This window comes from Bos indicus x Bos taurus, chromosome 16, assembly GCF_003369695.1.
Source record: "Bos indicus x Bos taurus breed Angus x Brahman F1 hybrid chromosome 16, Bos_hybrid_MaternalHap_v2.0, whole genome shotgun sequence".
NCBI classification, from domain to species: Eukaryota; Metazoa; Chordata; class Mammalia; order Artiodactyla; family Bovidae; genus Bos; species Bos indicus x Bos taurus.
Window position 1 is genome coordinate 3080326 of NC_040091.1, and position 13770 is coordinate 3094095.

A 13770-nucleotide genomic window follows, 5' to 3' on the forward strand; every position below is an offset into this window, starting at 1 on the left:
GCTGGCAGTCAGTCCCGGGTACCCTGGGATGGGTGCAGGAGAGGCCTGGGACTTGGCTCTGTTGCCGCCGTGGCCCGAGTTGCTGCCAGGGGTCCTGGGGAAGGGTCTGGGTTCTGTCTGATGTAGCTGACCTTTGTGCTCCCCCAACCGAGTGATTCTCTGACTTCTTGGGAGGCAGGGAGGAAGGTTTAAGAGAGGGCTGACGTGGAGAATGGTCAAGGCCAGCAAAGCAGAACTAGGGCACAGACCTGTATTTCCAGCCCAACAGTAACTGCACAGACGTGACTCCCCTTCCCGCTTCCCGGATGCCCCCTTCCCCTGGGTCTGTTCACACCTCCGTTCACACCTGTCTCCCAGAGTTCTCCGCGTCGTGCTGTGCTTTCCAGTTCAGTGTCCAGGTTTGTTCTCCCCAAGACCACCCCGAGACTGTCAGGCTGCAAAGCACGCCTCCTGGCCGCGTCTAATGCCTCACACGTGAGAACTGTCCTGTTTGCTGGCACACATGAGGGGCTGGCTGCTGCCCAGGGGAGGAGGCTCGTGTTGAAGGGTCGGGTGGCGTGCCCAAGACCATGGACGTGGAGGGTGGATCGGGGCCTGGTTCTCAACACTGATTCTGCCAGCCTTAATCCCCTCACCTCCTAAGGGCAGCCGGTCACCAAACTGGAGGGCAGGGGCCGGGAACCACATTGGTGGGGATCTGCGTTGGGCTTTTGAAGTTGAATTTGGGAGGAGACTAGCAAGACCTGAGGTTTGCTGAGCTCCCTACTGTGTGCCACCACTGTGCCTCTCGTCGAAGCCTCACAGCCGCCGCAGCTGTGGGTCTTCAAGGAGGGCAAAGGAGAAGGGGGGCAGACTGGAGAAGCACACAGGAGGGAAGTTGGAGCAGATGCTTCACTGCAGCTCCTCTCGGGACCGGAGGCCACTGCTGTACCCCGGGCAGTGGCACCCGGGGGTTCACACAGGCGCCGGGCCCTCTGGGAATCTGGAGGGGCAGGGCAGCTACTCTTGCTGCAGCAGCTCCTGTCCTCTCTGGAGGCTGAAGTGGTCGAGGGGACTCTGGGGGTCTCTGCAGACACTGCAGCACTCGAGTTTCTGTCCCAGAGGGCTCCGGGGCGGAGGGCGGGGGGCTCCCACCAGGCATCATGTGTAATCAGTGCCTGAGGAAAAAGGACATTACTGGAGAAGGAAGCTGGGGGAGTGATGGTTGTGAGCGGCTAGGGCAGACGGGCCTTGAGGGCCGTCCTCAGCCTCTCCGGTGGCCAGACCACCACCGCATGGGGCAGGTGTCCTGGGCCCCTCTGTCTTCTGGGCGCCCCACCGTCATTCTCATACGCCTCTCCTGAGTGGCGGCCCGCCCCTGGGCTGGAGCCCCTGGCTGGCCATCTCCCATCTGGCCGCCCTTTGCCCTCTTCTGCCCCTGGGATGGGTCAGGAGCTTCTGGGGCGGCAGCCGGCTTCTCCCTTCACCACACCAGCCCGTCCGGCACTGGCACGGCGCCCTGCAGGGGCCCTCAGCTGCTGACAGGAGGTCCTCTTCAGCGGTGCTGCAGGGGGAGGCTGGGCTCGGCCCTGGGGCCGCCTCTTCCCTTCCTGCGGCTCAGTCACGCCATCTCTCTGGTCTGGGTGGTCAGGGCTGCTGGTCTGACCATGGTCGCCGCCCTGTTTGCCTGCTGGGCTCCAGGTGTGGGACAGGTGCCGGATTTCCTTTCCTTCCTCCTTGAAGCAGCTCAGTTCCTTCTGGGCTATCTTTCCACCTTACCCTCTGCTCAGACCCCTGCTTCCTGTCTTGATGCAATGCAGCATCCTCCGAGCCCTGGTCTCCAGAGCAGATCTTCAGCCCCAGGAATTTGTCCCAGCCTGGCTCCCAGGTGGGAGCCAGCACGCCGAGTTGCGGGACTCTGCACCCTCGCTTTGCAGCAGCAGGAGCTCAGACCCATTGGCGTGGATGACCTTTCAGCACATTTGTATCAAGCACCCGCCGCGTGCCAGGCACGGTGCTGGGCCCAGAGGACGGGGCAGAGAGCAAGATCGCTGTGTCCCTGCTGTTGCAGAGCTGATGTTCTGGTGAGGGGGAAAAGCATTACCCAGATTAAGCACCCCGATGTCAAGGGCTCAGGTGTGAGGAGGCAGAATCAAGCAGAGTCAGGGTCCATGTGATGGCACAGTGTGGTCAGGGGCCTCTGGTGAGATTGGGGAGAGCAGTGCCTCATCAGTGGGGAGCTCTGAGGACCCCCAAGGACAGAGTGTTCCAGCAAAGACCCCCAAGGGAGGGTGTGTGAGGATGAACAAGGAGGCAGCCAGGCTGGACGGAGCGCAGCAGCCCGGCAGGGTGGTGGGTGGGCTGGCCCGCGGGGAGGGACCGACGGTTCTGCACCTCATGCCCATCGTGGAGCAGGTAGGAAGTGTGGTTCCAGGTTTCCATGCTGGAAATTCACAGATTTTCCAGCAGTGGGGCCAGGTGTCAGAAAATTAAAAAAATTTTTTTTTAATTTTTTTTATTTTTGGCTGCATGCATTCTGCAGCATGAGGGGATCTTAGTTCCCTGACCAGGGATCGAACCTGCACCCCCTGCGTTGGAAGCATGGAGTCATCCCTGGACCACGAGGGAGGCCCCATCAGTCATTTTTCTAAAAGCTCCCCAGCTGACCCCAGTGCACAGCCAGGATGGAGTCCTGTGGGGCATGGGAGGGACTCTGGATCTCACTTTGAGCTGGGAAGCCCCTGACCCCTGCTTTTAAAGGCTGAGAGAGGCCAGTAGCATCCACGGGGCCCCACACACATACACACACAGAAACACACACACACACACACACACACACACACACACACATACTGGGAGGGTTCGTCTGCGGAGCCTCCCTGGGAGCGGACTCTCGCTTCCTTTCCCGCAGTGAGCCTGAGGCTCTGTGCCCCGCGGAGCAAGGGGGTTGTCAGAGCTCACACCCCACCTGCCATTCCGAGGCGCGGCGCTCACAGGACGGCCCCTGCCTTCCAGGGCCGTGTGGGCGGCTGGCACCTGGCTTGCCTGCTGTATTCCTGGCAGCTGGGAGCAGGCCTTCGCCCCCGGGTCACCTGCGGATGTGGCTAACAGGCCGCCAGAAGCCCCGGACGGCGAGGCGCTGGGCCCCACCCCACCGCAGGCCCCTGCCATTGCCCAGCCCCTCCGGGCCTCCCCACCAACTCAGCAGGCAGCCTTGGGCACTGGGGGCCCAGCTGCCACTCCAGCGCTGTAGGTGACGTCCGTTTTGACGGGCGGTGCCCTGTTCCAGGGAGGGGGGCCAGCTCTCCTCAGACAGGACGGACGGGGCGGCGGCTGGAGGGACTGCAGAGGCCACTTATTGGTGCCTTCTGTCTCTCTGCCCCTTCCCCTCTGCCAGCTGCTCTTTCTGCTCCTCCCCCATCCCTTCCTCTTGCTGGGGGGCCACCTGGAGTAACACATGTCCAGAGATGAATCATCTGATGCAGCGTCTGCCTTAAGGAAGCCTCTCCTAGCTGCTCACCCAGCCCCCAGTCCCTGGGAAGTTGTCTCGATGCTGGGCACCATCGCTTTCTCCTGCACCCGTGTCTGCCCCGTCCTGGTGAGGTCAGCACAAGGCATGGCTGTGCAGCACTGTGTCACTCGGGGGCCCATCCGAGTGGCAGGGACACGCTCAGCCCTCTAGGATGCCATCAGCGGTCCTCCCTGCTCAAGCTTCTAGCCCAGCCCATCATCTTCCTGTCTCTGAGCTCCTCCCACTCACATTTACTCATTATTCATCCAAGACTTCCTGACCACATGTGCTGTGTTTCCAGTATCTGAGACACCAACTCGACCCTGACTGGGACCCCACTTGCAGGAACTCAGAGTCTCAGCGTCAGTTAGGAAGTGGTCTTTGCTTCCTCTCATGAGGTCTGGGTTACTTGGGGGAGGGGGAGTTGTTCATTTGAAAAAAAAGTACCAAGAGTTTTTTTTTTTTTTTTTTTTTGCTTTTCTTTTCTTCAGACAAAACCAAGACTTTATACCATCCGTGTTTTCCCTGGGGGAGGGGTCAGTGGGGTCCTGGGTTTCCAGGGAAGATTCTTGCACATCCAAGGCTCCAAAATACAGGAATCTGGATTCAGATCCCTGCTCTGCTGTTTGCAAGCTGATAAATTAGATCATACTTTATTCCTTGCATTCTTCACCCTTGATAAGATCTCTAGTAGCAAGAATTTATTAAGCACTTTCTATCTAAAAGATTTTGCAAGACTTTAGGATGACTTCATCCTGGTTTTGTTTCTACAGAGCTTTAAGTATAGCTGGGGAAGTAAACATGCAGAGAGTTTTATGATAAAAAACACTGGGTCATAGGTATTACTTAGTGGATCAGCTGCCTTCTGAGGTGGTGAGCTCTCTGTCCCTAGAAGCATCCAAGCAGAGGATGGGAGATCACTTGGGAATTCCAGTGGCATGCAGTGTTTCTGGCAAGTCTTACCAGGTTGCATAGGAAGGAGCTGTCTTGGGGTTGGCTGGATCTCTACTTTGCCAAGGACAGGAAGATACAGCTCACAGGTAAGAAGCGTCCCTCAGAGATGCTAAGAGGAGCGTTGCCAGCCACGGTTGTAGGCTTGCAAAACCCTTCCACCTGGATTGCAGGATGCGGGCCATTTGCTTTGAGGCCAGACCACCTTGGCTTTTCTAGACCTGGGGCTGACTCTGGTTGTGGGAACTCCTAAAGCTGGAGCTGATGAGGACAGGGGGGAGGGCTGCCTTGGAGCAGGAGGAAGGGCCCAGCAGTCAGGGCCCAGTTTCCTGCCTTGAGGTGATGACTTGAAGTTTACCCTCAACCGCCTGTGTTTCTACACCTCTGCTAAGTGTTCTGCTTGGTGGCGGAACTGGCTGCCCCGCTTCAGGGTACCAGAGGAGGCAGGGAGGTTGGAGTTCCCAAGCGACAGAGGCAGAGGAGCGAGACGGTCGAGAGCAGAGCTCTAGTGCTGGGCTGTCTTGGCTTGAATCCTGGCCCCATCACTTCCTAATTGTGGGATCATCGAAAACGGCTTCTCTGTGCCTCAGTTTCCCCATTTGTAGAATGGGGTGATCACAGGATTGGTGTGAAGATTAGATGAGTTAATACATGGAAAGCACTCAGAATTTCTTGGCCATGGAGAAAAGCACCGCCTGTTGGCTGTTGCCATGTTGCCGGTCCCCTAGGGTGGAAGCCAGCATCATTCTCTCAAGGGGGAAGGGTTGTAGGAGCACAGGAGGGAATAAAATCCATCTGTCCATGGGAACCCACCCATCCTTCCAAACTGCCACTAGAGTTTCAGAATTCTGATGTCCCTTGGGCTTCCCAGATGGTGCAGTGGGAAAGACTCCGCATGCCAATGCAGGAGACTTGGGTTCTGTCCCTGGGTTGAGAAGATCCCCTGGAGGAGGAAATGGCAACTGCTCCTCCAGTATTCTTGCCTGGAGAATTCCTTGGACAGAGGAACCTGGCGGGCTACAGTCTGTGGGGTTGCAAGGAGTTGGACATGACTGAGAATGCTCACACACATTCATTTGTATCCTAACAGATGTATGTCAGGCAAGGTACTGTGAACTTAACAAACCATTACCTAAATCAAAATTTTTAGGTAACATTCAGTTCAGTTCATCGCTCAGTTGTGTCCAACTCTTTGTGACCCCATGGACTGCAGCACGCCAGGCCTCCCTGTCCATCACCAGCTCCCCCAGTTTACTCAAACTCATGTCCACTGAGTCGGTGATGCCATCCAGCCATCTCATCCTCTGTCATCCCCTTCTCCTCCTGCCCCCAATCCCTCCCAGCATCAGGGTCTTTTCCAATGAGTCAACTCTTCACATGAGGTGGCCAAAGTATTGGAGTTTCAGCTTCAGCATCAGTCCTTCCAATGAATATTCAGGACTGATTTCCTTTAGGATGGACTGGTTGGATTTCCTTGCAGTCCAGGGGACTCTCAAGAGTCTTCTCCAACACTATAGTTCAAAAGCATCAATTCTTTGGCGCTCATTAAAATTTAGATAACAAACCATTACCTAAGTCCACATTTTTTTCTTTAACAGACATTTATTAAAAATCTCCTTGGTCCAAACCACTCTGTGAAGTGCTAAAGATTCAGAATTGAGTAAACTCCTCACGGAACTCACAGATGCAGATAATCTCATAGGGTATGAGCAACCTGTCTAGGGTCTTTTCACTTACGACCACCTTCCCACCCCTTCCTCAGCCTCTGCGTTCCTAGCAGTGTTGCAGGTTTCAGAGAGTGAATTGGATCTCTGGGCCTCATAGTTCATAGTTGTGAACGAGAATGAATTAACATTGAAATGAAATATCCGATACGTTAAGAACTTGCTGGAACCCACCTCCCACCTCTGCAAGCCCTTCGCTTCCTCGCCTGTTCCCGGGTAGTGAGTGCCCCCAGGTGACCCTCAACTTTGAGTTTAGACCTCTCTAGACCTGTGCCATTTAGTCACATGGTAAAGTCAGTCTTATTTCTAGGTGTTTCCTTACTCTACTCCTCCAACCCCCATCCCACCCCCAGAATACTCAAAAGAATGTGGCCCTGGGCCACAGAGGTGCTCCTAGAGGCCTCAAGACATCCTGCCGGTTCCCACCATCATCTCTAAGGGGCTGTGCATACCCCAGCGAGGTGCCCTCTGGGTCCCAGCCCTGACCCTCCTCTCTCTCCAGTTCTGTGTCTGACCACCCAGTGCACACTCCTCTCCCACTAGCAGACCAAGGATCACCTTTCCCTGGAAGGCGACTCCTCCTTCAAGTCTTTGAACCTCTGCCTGGACATCCCCTCCCACATCCTGCAGCAGCTCAGCCAGACGCTGGGCCTCAGGCAGGTGCTGGGACTCAGTGCTCCCGTCCCTACAGTGATGGGGGTTGGGGGTGTAGATGCCCTCAGAGTGACCTCCCCTGCTCCTGATTTTTCATCAACGTGTCTGTTTTCACTTTAGGGTTTTGTGGGAACCTTTTCCCTCTGTCTTCCTATTAGGCACGCCTCAAATCTTCCTCCAGGAAGCCTTCCCTGATCAACCCCTTGAGCACTACGTGCTCAGTTATGTTGATGCCAAATAGGCCTACAGCAATGCTGATGCAAGGGCTTCACGGGGGCCTTAGCCCCTTATAACCTCCATTTCCCAAAAGTGAAGTGAAGTGAAGTGAAGCCGCTCAGTCGTATCCGACTCTTTGCGACCCCGTGGGCTGTAGACTACCAGGCTCCTCCGTCCATGGGATTCTCTAGGCAAGAACACTGGAGTGGGCTGCCATTTCCTTCTCCAGGGGATCTTCCCGACCCAGGAATCAAACGAACCTGGGTCTCCCACATTGCAGACAGACGCTTTAACCTCTGAGCCATCAGGGAAGCCCTTTTCCAAAAGGCCACCCTAAATATACACGACGCTAAGGAAAAACACAGAGCTTAGTATGGAACTGTGGTCTCTGGGTAAGTTCTCCAGTAAACGCTCCCCTGCTCCCTCTCCACTTATCCTACCCCACCCCGGCCCCCAAGCCTGTCTGAACATTCTCACAGCTTGTGGTCAGCACTCACGTGTCCATGTTTCCAAGCTGTTAGATCTCTTCTCTGGGTTCAGGTTGCCAGCTGGCTGGGCCGAAGAGGGCCATGTCCTCACGGGTGTTTCTCCCCAGGCATGCCACCTCACTCCCCAGTCCCTCTGCAATGACAATGACACCAGTGATGTGTTTATGGTTACTGAGGGGCTTTCATGCACGGTAGCCCATTTTGCTGTGAGAACACGCTGTGTAGTAGACAGGACATACAGGAATACTCCCATTCAATGGATGTGGAAACTGAGGGCCTGGGAGGTTTAACAGCTTGCACAGTCAAGTAAGTGCAAGGCAAGGCCTCCCACCGGGTGTGCCTACCTGCTGACTGCCCTCTGAACAGCTTTGTTTACCAGGTCAGGTTTTAGTCCATTTCAGTGTCGGGGCTGTTAAGCAGTGGTCTCCGGGGACTGGCAGGGGAGCCAGAAAAAGCAGATTTGACTTGTAATCTAACCCACCCAGCTTGTTCCGGAGGCAGCCAAACTGGGGAGATCTGGTCCTGCTTCCACCCCCTTCCCCTCCTCCACAGCTGCCCTTTGCCTCCCTCTGCACCGCCATCCCCAAACTCTGGGAGCCGCAGGGTGGGGCCCCAGGAGGATGTGAGCCTATGGACAGGCGGGATGTTTTTCCTGCTCTGCCCATTGTGTGGGCTGAGAGCACGACATCACCAAGTCGCCTGGCAAGCTTTCAGCAGAGCGGGGAGTGTTTCCCGAGGGAGCTGACCGGTTATGAATGGCTGAAGCTTTTTACAAGTTTTGGCATTTCTTTGGATCAGCCAGACTAGGGGAGCCCGGGAAAGGAAGGACTTGTAGACTCCCGGTTCCTGGCAGCCTGCTGCAAGGCTGAAGGTCCCAGGGACCCTGGCCAACCAGAGGTTTGCCAATGCCTGACCCTAGCTAGGAATGGCTCACACCTCAGGGTGGGAACGGCCCTAGTCACCTTGAAAACGTCACTGAGCTCACCCCAGAGGAAAGGCAGGGTCAGAATTGTTTTAAAGCTGCTCTGTGTTTGCTGGGGGGTGAGTAATGTGCAGCGCTTCTCTCCCAGGGGAGGCATTTATGTCTGCATCCTCTTTGCCACTAGATGGGGTGTGCTTTCAGAGCAGGCTGTATGCCTGGTGCTTTGAATCAATTTTCTCAGGGTCTGATTGAATCCTCACAGCAAGACCAATAAATAGGCCGGTATAGTACGCCCATGTCTTACAGATGAGAGGTTAGGAATTAGTTCCAGTCCACGTAGCTACCTCATGGTAGGCCTGGGATTTGAACCCAGGTCTGTGACACTCCACAGTCCATGGTCGACAGCAGGACTTCTCAGCTATTCACGTGCATAAGAGTTGACCGGACTACTGGCCAAGTGCAGATTTCCAGGCCCTGCATTTTCCCCTACTCTAATTCAATAAATCAGGGTGGGGTAGGAATCTGCATTTTTGCCAAATAAGAGGGGATTCTGTAGCATGTGAGCAGGTTGAGAAATACTGCCTTGGTGGCTGGATTCTGTTTTGTGATTTCAGGCAAGAGAGCAGCACCCTGGTCTAAAATAGAGGCACAGCCTCAGGCTCCTGCTGAGACCCCAAGAGGTGGTCCTGTCCCCTCACCTGTCCCTGCCTATGTGCAAGACCCAGGAGAAGCAGCCTGGAGCCTCGGAAGACAAAGGGAACCCATCTGCAGCCTAGAGGAGTCTCCCATCAGCCTTCATAATATTCGAAATACATAGGAAACAAAGGCAGAATAAAGGGGCCCTCTCCGTGGGAGCTTCCCGGGTGGCATAGTGCTAAAGACCCTGCCTGCTGACGCGGGTGTGATCCCTGGGTCTGGAAGATCCCCTGGAGGAGGGCAGGGCAACCCGCTCCAGTATCCTTGCCTGGAGAATCCCATGGACAAAGGAGCCTGGTGGGCTACAGTCCATGGGGCCACAAAGAATTGGACACAACAGAAGCGATTTAGCCCACACACAAACCGTGGGAAAGGGCTTGGGACAGACGCCTCTGAGATGGGGAATAGTTGGGCGCATCAGGAGCCTCCTTCTTCAGAGATACCTGGGGTTTGCTAAGAGCGCAGAGTCCTGGGCTCCGTCCCAGCCTTCAACAGTCAGAATCCGTGGTGGTTGAACTCTAGGAATCCACATTTTGTTTTAAATGTGTTCTTCAGACAATTCTGAAGCAAATAGAGAACTGGTGGCCGGAGGGTCTGGGGAGGAAAGGAACTCCCGAGGTGAGGCCCCCAAAGCTGCAGCCCCTGGGGGGTGCCTGGGGCGCAGCTGTAGACAAGTGAAAGGGGCCCCACCCCCACGCTCAGCGTGTGGAGTTCTGGGTTTGAATCCTGGCTGGGCCGCTCTGCACTCCAGGGCAAATGACAGCCTCTCTGGGCTCAGCTCCACACAGACCAGATGAGGGTCATCTGGTCCACCTCTGCACGTGGCTGTGAAATCCTGCAAGCACTCAGGGCTCCCTGCCTGGACAGCAGCAGGCGAGCAGTGGGAGGAGTGGACCCTCCGTGTCCAGGCCGTGCTGACCGAGGGCTCCCAGCAGCATCCACCTACCGCTGACCCACTTCACTCTGTTGAGAGCCAAGGGCTGGGCCAGCGGAGCGGCGGGGAGGGGGGTTGTCAGAACTCAGAATGAGACTGTGGGCTCTGATGAGTGGCCGGGGTCACCCTCAGAGGGTCAGGGGTCAGGCTGTGGCCTGCAGGACCCTGAAGCCCTGGTCAGGTCCGGAGGGCTGCTTCCACCACTCCACTCCTCTGTCTGTCCACTCCCCAAACCCTCAATTTCACGCCAGGAATCACACCAAAAGCATGCACTCTGAGGGGTCATCCCAGGGGCCCTTCCCACACGACCCACACTGCTGCTCAGGCTTATTTCCCTGGAGTTGTCTCTGTTGAGCTGGGGGACCTAACCATTCCTCCCTTCCTCCCCATCACCTTTGCGTGCCTCCAAGGATCCCTATCCTCTCTTCCTCGACCACCATGCCCTCTTTCGAGGCTCCTTTTCCCCATCCTCATCTCAAGAAGGCCAGGGGTCATCCTCAGGCAGGATCTGATAAACCAATTCATCTCCAGTGGTGGACGAGGCAGGCCTGCGGCCCTCCCCTGGAATAGGTGCACTTTACAAGCAGCTGCAAGAAAACGGTCCCGGGGCACTTGAGAAGGCCTCTCCCCTGGCAGAATAGCCTGAAGGTTAAGAGCGTAGGCTCTGGAGGCAGAGGGTTCATCCCGGCTAAACCATTCATTAGCTGAGTGACCTTGGGCCACTTGCTTCCATTTCCTTAGGTATCAAACAGAACTATAACGAGTGTATTTGCTTCTTTAATGCAGGAGAAGCACCCAGAGTGTGTCTGGCACATATTAAGAATTCAGTAAATATTACTCATTATTGCTCATTAATGGAAGGATTCGGGGCATGGAGGAGACCCTTAATAGTTTGAATTTCATAGGTAAATGCCCGTGTCCATTCCAGGGCTATGTGCCCACCACGTCCAGTCTAGCCCTGACTGTCATACAAAGCAGACGCTGTAAGTGGGGCCAAGTGTCTGAGTTCTTGGGCTGAGATTTATCCTCTTAGTAAATCTCTTTGGGAATAAGGATATGGATGAGAGCAACAGCAGCCAGATTAGGGGAGAATGTTTGTATCTCTTAAGCCGGGGCTTAAGGGAAAGCATAGATAGATCTGAAGGGAATTTGACATCTGCTCCTCTCTGCTTTTAAGGCTCAGTTGCCCGCAGACTTGGGGCAGGGCTTGGTGAATCACTGGGTATCTGCACTCTGACAGCCGGGGAAGGAGTGGGATTCTCTGACAGCTTTGTTTCTCTGTACCAGTCTGTGAGTCTGTGATGAGGCAAAGCACAGGCTCAGATCCTCCAAGAAAGGGGATGGCTGATGGGGCCTCCTCCTCCTGCTTCTATCTGCTTCCCTTCCAGCCAATTTCCCTCTGGAGAGGAGTGGGAAGGAAGACTCAGAAGGCACCTGGAAGGGATTGGAAGTCTTTGGGACAGAGACATCTCCCAGCCCCACTTTCTCCAACAGACATGAGAAAAACACCTCCTCTGTCTTGGGCAGACCAGCCACCCTGGGCAGAGTGCGTTCCCCTCAAACTGGACTGCTGGGGGCTAATCTGTGCAGTTCTCTGTGAAGAATCCCACTAGGTAGAGGGCCCCACCGGGATGGGAACAAGGACTGCAGCCAGGTCCGCCAGGACACCAAGATCACAGCCCAGAAGCCCACAAACAGAAAGGAGGCACCAAAGCAAAGTGAGCTTTGCAGCCAACAGTAACTCTCTTAGCACCTCCGTCTTGCAGAAGGTAGAGAGAGCCACAGGGGAGACGTTGGGCCCATACTTTCCCAGCGTCCATCCTGAATCCGCCCCTGGGCTGCTCCTGGGGACCCAGTGACTCAGGAAACAAGGGCCACATGCCTAAGGAGTCCATTCCCGAGGTCATGGAGCACAGAGGAGGGCGCCACTGATTCTGTCTGGGTGCGAGGACGTTTGAGCTGGATACTGACGTCTGGGTTGCATTTCTGTAGCACAGGGAGAACGGCCGAGGAGTCTGTTCAGGAGTCACAGAGCCTCCTGTAGGGGCAGTGGGAGGGTTGATAGGAGAGGAGGGAAAACACAGGCAGGGCCTCAAAAGGCGCTTTGAAGTCACTGAGCTTCATCCCTGGACGGAGGGGAGTGGGAGCAAGCATGGTTTTTTCCTGATTATTAGGAGCAGTTACCTTTGGCATATAAACCAGAGAAACAGGAAAAGTATAAAGAAAATTAAAATCATTTCTATGTCAACTACCCAGAAATAATCACTGATGTTTTCCTTTCAGACTGTTTCTTATAAAAAGACCTTTAAAACAAATATATGTCGGATAGATACAACATGCAATATATAGTCAAATTAGTATAGCAAAATACATATTTCATATTAAAAGATTGTGTTATATTAAACATATTCTGAATTCATAGAATAGATAAACATATGAGTTATTTTATAATCATTCAGTGTAATACAACTCCTTAAAAAACTAAATTGAGATAATGTAAAGAGGGAGTTTTACTTTTTATTCATTTAATTTTAACAGACAACACATTCATGTGCTCCATAAATCAGAAGGCATGAGAGGGGTGTGTTCGATCCCTGGTCAGGGAACTGAGATCCTGCATGCTGCATGGCATGGCCAAAAATTATTTTTTTTTTCAAAGAAAAGACTCAAGAAGTTAGTTATAGAGTGAAAATACCCCTTTCATGCCATCCCCAACCATGCATCGCCCCTCCTTGGACTCAATAAATGTTCTTGTAAACTTCCAGGAACTTTATGCATAGATAAGAAGATAAACACGTATTATTTTTCCCTCTTTACAAAAATGTTACACAAGCGTTAGTCCCTTATGTTGCATCCTTCAGTTTTTACTTGGTATATCTTAGATACCATTTCCTATAAATATATAAAAGTTTTTTTAGTCTTCTATGACTGCATACTATTCCATCATATTGTTGAAGGGAAAACCCAATTCTGCCTCCATGTTGGAACTGTTTCTTTGACTTGCTTTCCTTTGCTTTTATTATAATCATATATAATAGCCTGCCTCAGAGAACCCTGCCCCTCTACTCGACTGTTAAAGCGCCTTTGTTCAGAACCCTGTCCACCTGTAGATGGCAGGAAGTGAAAGTGAAGTTGCTCAGTTGTGTCTGACTCTTTGAGACCTCGTGGACTGTAGCCTACCAGGCTCCTCTGCTGCTGCTAAGTTGCTTCAGTTGTGTCCGACTCTGTGCGACCCCATAGACGGCAGCCCACCAGGCTCCCCCATCCCTGCGATTCTCCACGAAAGAACACTGGAGTGGGCTGCCATTTCCTTCTCCAACCAGGCTCCTCAGTCCATGGAATTTTCTAGGCAAGAGTACTGGAGTGGGTTGCCATTTCCTTCTCCAGGGGATCTTCCCAACCAGGAAGAAATAAACACATCCCCTGCCTGAGGCTCGCCATTCTAGGAGATATTCGCAAGATTAATGGCTGTTTTACTTTGCTTCCTCACCTCTCCCATCTCTGATCCATAAAAGAAGCTGGCATCCAGACCCCACTAAGATAGTTATTTAGAGATATTATTCTGCCGTCTTCTCAGTCAGCTGTATTTCCAAATAAAGTCATATTCCTTGCCTCAACACCTCATCTCTCAGATTCATTGGCCTGTCATGTGGCAAGCAGAGAGAGCTTGAACTTGATAACAAATTTGGCTTAGC

General features: G+C 53.7%; 1 long non-coding RNA gene across 1 annotated transcript in view; it reads right to left on the reverse strand.

Moving 5' to 3' along the window:
- Positions 1 to 3963: 3963 nt before the first annotated feature.
- Positions 3964 to 13770, reverse strand: part of LOC113906317 — a 56073-nt gene continuing 46266 nt past the window's right edge. The window contains exons 2-3 of the long non-coding RNA XR_003514843.1: positions 7533 to 7656; positions 3964 to 5165 (exon numbers count right to left, since the gene is read on the reverse strand). This is a non-coding gene — a long non-coding RNA (uncharacterized LOC113906317). The remainder of the gene's footprint in view (positions 5166 to 7532; positions 7657 to 13770) is intronic.